Source organism: Myotis brandtii, unplaced genomic scaffold, assembly GCF_000412655.1.
Source record: "Myotis brandtii unplaced genomic scaffold, ASM41265v1 scaffold208, whole genome shotgun sequence".
NCBI lineage: Eukaryota > Metazoa > Chordata > Mammalia > Chiroptera > Vespertilionidae > Myotis > Myotis brandtii.
The window spans coordinates 2,924,447-2,933,771 of NW_005357764.1; positions in this window are offsets into that span (position 1 = coordinate 2,924,447).

Genomic DNA, 9,325 nt, shown 5'->3' on the forward strand with positions numbered 1-9,325 from the left:
CATGGGGCATGCATGCGGTAGCCGATCAATGATTCTCTCTCATCATTGATGTTTCTATCTCTCCCTTTCCCTTCCTCTCTGAAATCAATAAAAAAATATATATTTTTAAAAAAGAACAACTGCAATAAATGAGCTGTAACAGCTCAGAACTCTGTGATTGACTTATATGCTATAGAACTTTGCCTTTGTCGCCAATGATTAAAAAAAAAAGACTCCTGTACCCCAAGAATAGGTTCTGTGCACTTTGGAGCCCTGAAGGTTTGCTCTGGCACCTGGAATTTTCCTTCCTAAAAGGCATTGTGGCAGCTGTGAGAGTGTTACACTTTCATCGCACCCCGTCTTTATTATGTTGTGTGGAAGAGTCCTGTGATTCAACCGAGGAGCTCCAGTTCTCTACCTGTACTTTTTTAGAAAGAGAACTAAACTCTGGGTCCTCAAATGAAAGTTTTAAGCAAAGGAATTGAGCCTTTTCTCCTAAATGTGTTTGCTTCATTAACTTTCAGAAGAAACGGCCTTACATGAAGAAAGAGAGTCTTGAAAACCTTCAGGGCTCATCAGAAAGACTTCCTTTGCATAGACTCGTTCATCAATTTCAGCAGCAACAGAAAGTAATGGCAGCGTGATCTGAATCGGTTGCTGAAAATTGAGTAGGAACTTAAAACCCCATTGAACTTGTTTATCAGATATAGGGCACAGCTTGTTCCTTGTATTATAAATATTGAAACATTATGGACATTTTCACCACAATTAAAACATTTCTGCCCAAGGGAATGGTGATGAGATAATGTGATTTACATGTATAATACACTTAACCTTCGATGAGCAGATGAATTGTGGCATGAATTTTTATAAGTGATTTAAAATAAGACCTATTGTTTTAAGAAATATGCAAGTATTTATTAGAGTTGTAGGGGAGCCTACTCCACGTAAAAGTTCATTATTATTAAAAGTATTTTTCAGAGAATAAATGGCTTTAGAGCTGGAAATCTCTGGCACAGAGGGATGATTTTTTATTTGGTACTCCCACCCATGTGCTGTCCATTCTCAATGTTAGTAATTTTTGTTTTTCCAATTTTTAAAATTTTGTACATATATCATTTACTCCTAGTCGATACACCTGTATTTATAGTTTTTGATAACTATTGAAACAGAAGTTCTGTGCCTGTCCAACTTCTCAAAAGGGAGAAAACAGATAGCTTAAAAATTAAGTCTAGAACTACTTTTTTAATTGGAAAGCAACAGATTAAGAATGCACCTGTGGTCCCTCCCCTGTGACATCTCTCTCTCCCCCCACCCCAAAATAAATAAGTAAACATCCTATAAAATTTTTAAGGTATTTGCCCTATAAATGTTTAAAAATTATTTGCTCTTTTGGCCTTTTAAGTGATCGATATATTGATTATTTAGTAATTTTAGAATTATTATTCCAAGAAATATTTTGCGATTTTTTTTTTTAAGAAAAACTATTTCCTAACAGTCTTGGAAGTTCTTTGCTACTCTGAAACAAACAAATAAAAAAGAGTGAAAGAGAGAAAGAAGGAAAAGAACAGAGAAGGAGAGAGAAGGAAGGAAGTAAAAGAACTGGTGCTACATAGTGTCTTCGATACAAGGAGAGATTATCATCATGTTTTCAGACAATAATTATGTGCAGGCAATTTTATGAAACAAGATAAAGACCAAATGATAGTAAAGATCCTGGGTACTACACTCTGAAACAGCTGTTTTCAGACTGCTTTTTAAAAACAGGAACAGCCCTAGCTGGTTGGACTCAGTGGATAGAGCATCAGCTTATGGACTGAAGGGTCCCAGGTTCGATTCTGGTCAAGGGCACATGCCTGGGTTGTGGGCTCAACACCCAGTAGGGGGCGTGCAGGAGGCAACCGGTCAATGGTTTCTCATCATTGATGTTTCTATGTCTCTTTCCCTCTCCCTTCCTCTCTGAAATCAATAAAAAAAATATATATATATATATATAAAAGTTACATTTAAAACAAAACAAAACAAAAAAACAGGAACAATTTAAATTCCATTATTTTTAGCACTTTCCTGTTCTCTTTGAGAATAATTACACAGCTATATTTTCCAATATGACATTTAAAATTTATATCACTAAAATTCTGATTAATATAAAACATGAGAATAAAGTTAAAGAGTTGTAATTATTGATGCCTACTTAAAATATTTGGAAGAAAAATATATCAATATTTCAGTAAATGATCATTTAAAGTATATAAGTATGTATATACGTGCATATATACATTTGTGTTCAGCATAAAACAGTACACGTATGTATACTGGTCAAAATTTATTTAAAATACATGGAAGAAAGATAATTAAGGTTTATATTCATGGCTTTTTATGTAGTGAACTGTAGTGAATTCTTTTTTGTCTAGAATTTTTTTCTTTTTCATAAAGACCGAAGGATCATCATCTTCCTTTGTCCACATTTTTAAAAAGTAGAGTAATAACAATCATCTTGAATTTCTACCACTAAATAAATATTAAATGGATATCTTGTTAAAGTTGACGTCTGTTTAAGATAAATTAATCCTTGAGGACTAAAAGAATCAACTAAAAGAGCAAAGATCTGTGTGTGTTAAGAGACCTCTTCACTATCTTATTTTTTTTTAAATATATTTTATTGATTTTTTACAGAGAGGAAGGGAGAGAGACAGAGAGCCAGAAACATCGATGAGAGAGAAACATCGATCAGCTGCCTCCTGCACATCTCCTACTGGGGATGTGCCCACAACCCAGGTATATGCCCTTGACCGGAATCGAACCTGGGACCTTTCAGTCCGCAGGCCGACGCTCTATCCACTGAGCCAAACTGGTTTCGGCTATCTTATTTTTTAATGTATTTTTGAATTGACTCCTTAAGTCCTCAGCAGAGTGTGTCCCATTTAGACACTACCATGGTTGTCATCAGTAGCTCCAGCCTATTGCCATGACCCAAGATCAAACAAGTGTCTACATTTTTATATAGTTATCTTACATATTCAGGACACTCTAGAGCAGCGGTTCTCAACCTTCCTAATGCCGCGACCCTTTAATACATTTCCTCATGTTGTGGTAACCCCCAATTTCATTGTTACAAATTGAACATAATTAAAGCATAGTGATTAATCACAAAAACAATATGTAATTATATATGTGTTTTCTTATGGTCTTAGGCGACCCCTGTGAAAGGGTCGTTTGACCCCCAAAGGGGTCGCGACCCACAGGTTGAGAACCGCTGCTCTAGAGTGTTCTTTGAGTGAACTCACTTTTTAATCAGCATTTTATAATTTCTTAAGGATTGTTTTATCATGTCTTCTTGTGATAATTTTTTATTTTTAAAAATATATTTATGTGAATTTTTTTAATGCTCTCCAAGGATACGTTATTTTTATTTTTTATTTAGAGAGGGGGAGAGAGAGAGAGAAAGAGAGAGAGACACATGGATGTGAGAGAGAAACATTGATTGGTTGCCTCCCGTTTGTGCCCTGACAGCTCACTCCCTAACGGGGGATTGAACCTGAAACCTAGGTATGTACCCTGACTGGTAATAGAACCAGCAACCCTTTGGTGCTCAAGGTAATGCTCCAACAAACTGCGGTACCAGCCAGGAGTATTTATGTTAATTTTAAAAAACGTATCCTTACCTCCCGCAATCACTTTTGGGGTCTGAGGTGTCCCCTCCCTGGTTGTTGTTGTCCCTCCCCACCACAAGATCAGGGTATCCCATTTTAGCTGCTCTAACTTAATCTTTTACCCTAATACCCCCTACCTACACCCAGAACTTTTGTTGAAGGAGAAAGGGCATTTTTATGAAACACACAGAGATCCATTGTATCCCACGCTGACACACGTAGCCTCTTGGTGAGCACGATATATAGCCAAGTGGTTATTATCCTTATAATCTAAGATCATGTCAGTACAATAAGAGCATCCAGGTAGCCAAACCAGAATGTACATTTCTTAGATCTCTGCTTGGCCAGGCTGTCATCTGGAGCGTGTACCAACCAGGCTGGCCTGAGGTTGCTGTTAAAGGAAAGAAAGGAACATCATGTTCAGAAATGATCCTGGCAGATTCCTGAATTTTCCAAATTAGTATATAACCCTCTACTCCATTTGGCCTTATTATTACCCAGGGAGCATCCCAAAGGCGGTGATCCCTTTCTGGGGGCAGCCACATTAAGTCACCAGCTTTTTGAAGGTATGAAGTATAGTAGGAGGTGGAGGAAGTAGAGTCAGAATCTTCTTGAGTAGGTTTTTAAAGAGTTTGTTCCAACACTCAAGAATATCAGAAGCCACCCTGGCCAGTGTTGCTCAATGGTTAGAGCATTGGCCTGCACACTGAAGGTGCAGGTTGGACAGGTTGGAGCCCTGGTCAAGGGCACATACCTGAGTTGCAGGTTGGATCCCTGGCATGGTCGAGGCATGGGCAGGAGGCAACCAATCAATGTGTCTCTCTCACATCAATGTTTCTCTCTCTCTCTCTCTCTCTCTCTCTCTCTGTCTCCTTCCCTCCCTTCCCCACCATTCCGCCCTTCCACTCTCTCTAAAAATCAATGGAAAAAATGACCTTGGGTGAGGATTAACATAAATAAAAGAGAGAGAGCGAATACCAGGAGCCTTTGTGGGTGGTAGTAAGAATGGAAAATCCATAGAATAACTTGACTGTCAATTGTTGAGTAGCTCTTGCAATAAAATGTGCATAACTTTGAGACTAGAAATGACCAAGAAAGCCAAAAATATGACACAGGTTAGTTCCAAGGGTCACAATGAAGTGTCTGGAGTTGGCTGATTAGACTGGAACAGCAACGCTAATCTAAAATGATGTCAACATTGGTGTGACGTCATGGGAAATCGCAAACAGGCCAGGGTTTTAAAGATGCATCCAGTGTCTGCTGCCCGTGGTGGTTGTGAATTTACCTCCTTTCTTGTTCAGTGTCCCAGGGCTTCTCTGTAACTGTTGTCTCCTGATTCTCATCAGTGTCAGTCAGAAGAGGAGAAGACAGTGTTCATGGATTTATCTTTTCTTCATGTTGTTATATCACTTAGACATCACTTGATGTTTTAACCAAAGAATAAATTTCTAATGTTGGAATTTAAAATAGGGCAAAAAAAAATCTACATACTTGAGGTACTACCAATCTCTAACAAGTCTGTAACCATTTCTACACGTGACCAATCATGATGGGAGGATGCCGCTCTATTTGTTCCTTTGTCAAATGAGTGAAAGCAATAGCATGTTTGTCATCTACACTAATAAAAGAGAAACATGCAAATTGGTGTCACTCCGCTATGCCCACCAGCCAATCAGATGAGTATGCAAATTAACCCAACAAAGATGGCGGTTAATTTGCATACACAGGCGCGGTGCAAATTAACCCAACAAAGATGGTGGTTAATTTGCATATGCAGGCACGGAACAAAGACTGAAGACAACGTAGAAGGAAGCCAAGTGCTGCAGAAGGGAGCAAAGCTTCGGAGAAGCAAGCGGGGCGGCAGAGGCGGGAAGGAAGCAAGTGGGGCAGTGGAGGCGGGAGGGAAGCCTGCCTCGGCGGGTTTCACTCCCTTCTCTGCTTTGCTTTGGCCACAGGAAGCCCTATTCTTGCAGGAATCTTCCTGCAACGGGCCTCTAGTCATAACAATAATAATACACATACGAGCATTTATAAGATTCTTCACAGTTTACAAAGCAACTTTCACATTGTGATTTCACCCGTCTTCTCAAACACTCTTGAGGAAGGTACTATCCCTTTTTATACATAAGAATATACGATGTCCCCGTTATCCTGCAGGCTCAAAGCAGCAGAACGAATAGAAACTGAGGGCTTTGATACTGAAGATCTGGTGCTTGTCCAGGGCTGTCATTGAAGCTTTCCTCCTCTGGGAAGGAAAGTATGACAGAGGTCGTTTGTTTTGCATGTGTAGAGGCCTTGCTATGTAACTTGTAAATGTCCACAAAAAGCTTGAGCATGTTTGATACTTAATTACAAGATTGGGTCAACGAATATAATGCCATGCAACCTCAAGTTCTCATTAGATACTTTTGATGTTGGAGGTTATTGTGTGCACCAGTGGGTGCAGAAGGTTGATTTGGCCCAGCCTGTCATTCCCTGTCCCTTCTTCCCGCAATTACCTGGATGATGTATTGGTAGAGTGGGCAGTGCTACTAAAGAATTCTTTCATCCGAGAGTGAAGATGAAAACAAAGCAATACGTTCTCTCTTCATTGTTCACTAAGTTTTTGTTTTATCTTCCAAAGGTTTGATGTTTGATAATGAATAAATTAGGATAAAATATGAATGCACCCTCTGTAAGGACCCAGCGGGAAACACTGCTGTTGAGCCAGAGCTCAATCAGCAAATGAAAGGGGTTCATTTTGGCATTAAGAACAAGCCTGTGAAGTCTGCTTATTTAGAAGAAAATTCAAGATGAAAAGGAAAGTGTGTGTGTGTGTGCATGTGCACATGCACATGCAAGAGAGATAATAAGTAGGCTTAGAAAAGTTTCAATTTCGTGGGAATAACACAAATTTTATATAAAATAATTTGTCATTTTATTCTATAATTTATTCTTTAAAAATATTTATTAAGTAATTTATTAGTTCTCTATTCTTAATGAAATTGGCATAGATGTCTTATTAATGTCTGTTCCTCTTGGAGGCTGAACACTGTTTGAAGGTACCACACATGTATGAAATCGCGATGATGCTGGCTTCAACTCTCGCTCACCCTCATAGAGACAACGAGTCACTTATAAAAAAGAAAACTGTATGGAAACGGCTTTGTGTGGAATTACATGAGCAGTGTCATAGACTGGATGCTAATTAACACTTATTTTCCCTTATTATCAAATTCAGGTGGGCTCCTCTCTTCCTGGTCTCCTACACATACAATACTTCTTTTAAAGGTTGCTGACATATTGTTATTCTGAGGATAGCGCCATAAGTGACTCACCCATGTTATTAAAGCCCGGACCGGAGGCCAAGAGTTCGCAAATCTAAACTGGCATGTGGCTCCAGGCTGTTGCCATTCTCCTCACATCTGCCCCACCAGGGGAGCTGTCAAAGGAAGTTAGCAACTCCCAGCTCTTCCTGTCACTGGCTTGTAGATAGAGGCTGGCTTTTGCTCAGAGCCCTGGCTTCATGTAGGGCATGCCTAAACGTAAGGGATGGAAACTTTGGCAGAGGCTTCAGTTCTGAACTATGCAGGAGGGATGGAGTCGAACTCAAGGAAACATTGGCAAGTAGGCAAAATGCTTTTCTGGCCTCCCCTTGTGTGCACTTTCCCCCTTATATTTTAGACACTAGAATGGCTGGGAAATGAGCCTTAAGAAAAGGTTGTGATAGGTGGGGAAGCACTTCTTTCTTTCTTTCTTTCTTTCTTTCTTTCTTTCTTTCTTTCTTCCTTTCTTCCTTTCTTCCTTTCTTCCTTTCTTCCTTTCTTCCTTTCTTCCTTTCTTCCTTTCTTCCTTTCTTCCTTTCTTCCTTTCTTCCTTTCTTCCTTTCTTCCTTTCTTCCTTTCTTCCTTTCTTCCTTTCTTCCTTTCTTCCTTTCTTCCTTTCTTCCTTTCTTCCTTTCTTCCTTTCTTCCTTTCTTCCTTTCTTCCTTTCTTCCTTTCTTCCTTTCTTCCTTTCTTCCTTTCTTCCTTTCTTCCTTTCTTCCTTTCTTCCTTTCTTCCTTTCTTCCTTTCTTCCTTTCTTCCTTTCTTCCTTTCTTCCTTTCTTCCTTTCTTCCTTTCTTCCTTTCTTCCTTTTTTCTTTCTTTCTTTCTTTCTTTCTTTCTTTCTTTCTTTCTTTCTTTCTTTCTTTCTTTCTTTCTTTCTTCATCCATCACCTGTTACTTCTGAGCTCATTTAAACATTGAACTCCCCTTTTAACTGCATAGCCCAAAACTTAATTTCTAAATGAAAAAATCTGCAAATCTAGCTAGCATGTTGGAGAGATATTTTGGGTGGCAGAGGCAGTTCCCCAAATAACCTATCATGGGTAGCTTCTCATGCCACATCTATAATAATAAAAGCATAATATGCTAATTAGACCGGACAGCCGAACGAACTTCTGGACATCATTCCGGACATCCTTCCTGACAAAGCCATGGCAGCAGGGGCCGAGGCAGAGGCAGAGGCAGTTAGGGGTGATCAGGCAGGCAGGCAGAGTGCTTAGGAGTGATCAGGCATGCAAATGGTTAGGGGCAATCAGGCAGGCAAGCGAGCAGTTAGGGGTGATCAGGCAGTCAGGCAGAGTGGTTAGGGTGATCAGGTAGGCAAATGGTTAGGGGCGATAAGGCAGGCAGGCGAGCAGTTAGGGGTGATCAGGCAGGCAGGCAGAGTGGTTAGGAGTGATCAGGCAGGCAGGAGAGTGGTTAGGGACAATTAGGCAGACAGGCGAGTGGTTAGGGGTGATGAGGCAGGCAGGCAGAGTGGTTAGGGGCAATCAGGCAGGCAGGCAGGCGAGCGGTTAGCAGCCAGCAGTCCCAGATTGCGAGAAGGATGTCTGACTGCCAGTTTAGGCCTGATCCCTGTGGCAGTGGGATATCCCCCGAGGGGTTCTAGATTGTGAGAGGGTGCAGGCCGGACTGAGGGACCTCCCCCCCCCCCCACCCCTGTGCATGACTTTCGTGCACCAGGCCTCTAGTTTATATATAACATGCCATGAGGACAGTGTTGTTTTTTAGAAAGCACTTCACAATTCTGTGCCTTGAGGTCTCATTCCAGTCACTGAGCACACAATAGTAGTTCTTGTTCTGACTTATTTGGCATGATATGATAAGTGACCTGGCTCAGTGGAGGACCAACTTGTTTTTAAGTAGAGTCAACACGGAATATATGAAAAAATGTAGTAAGTCCATTACCTTATTATATGGAAATTGCAATTACAGCATATATCCTGTAATCAGATATATGTTCTGTTTTGATATCAAGAAATAGGAAGATATGGATAAGGCAGTTAACTTCTGAAACAGTGTGATTGAATGATTTTAAGGAGTGAAGTGAAGGTTTTTTTTCCTATTCCTTCAGGAAAAATTTTAGACTTAAAGTGTTTTAATAATTAAGATTTCTTGAAAGGACAGGAAGAATGACAAGGTATATAGCTATGTATTATGTATGCAGCAAAATCAAAATACATTAAATTAAAAGTATGTTACCTTTGTATTTTATCTGACATTTAATATATTCATTTAAAATTTTATTTTGAACTTTTTCTTCTTACTTCTATTTTTCATTATGACTATTAAAGCTGAGATTTTTATCTTTTAATTAGTAGCATAGACTTATGTTAGAGTTGCCTGGGGGAAGCATGCATGGTTAAGTACTACTATATTGCTACCATAT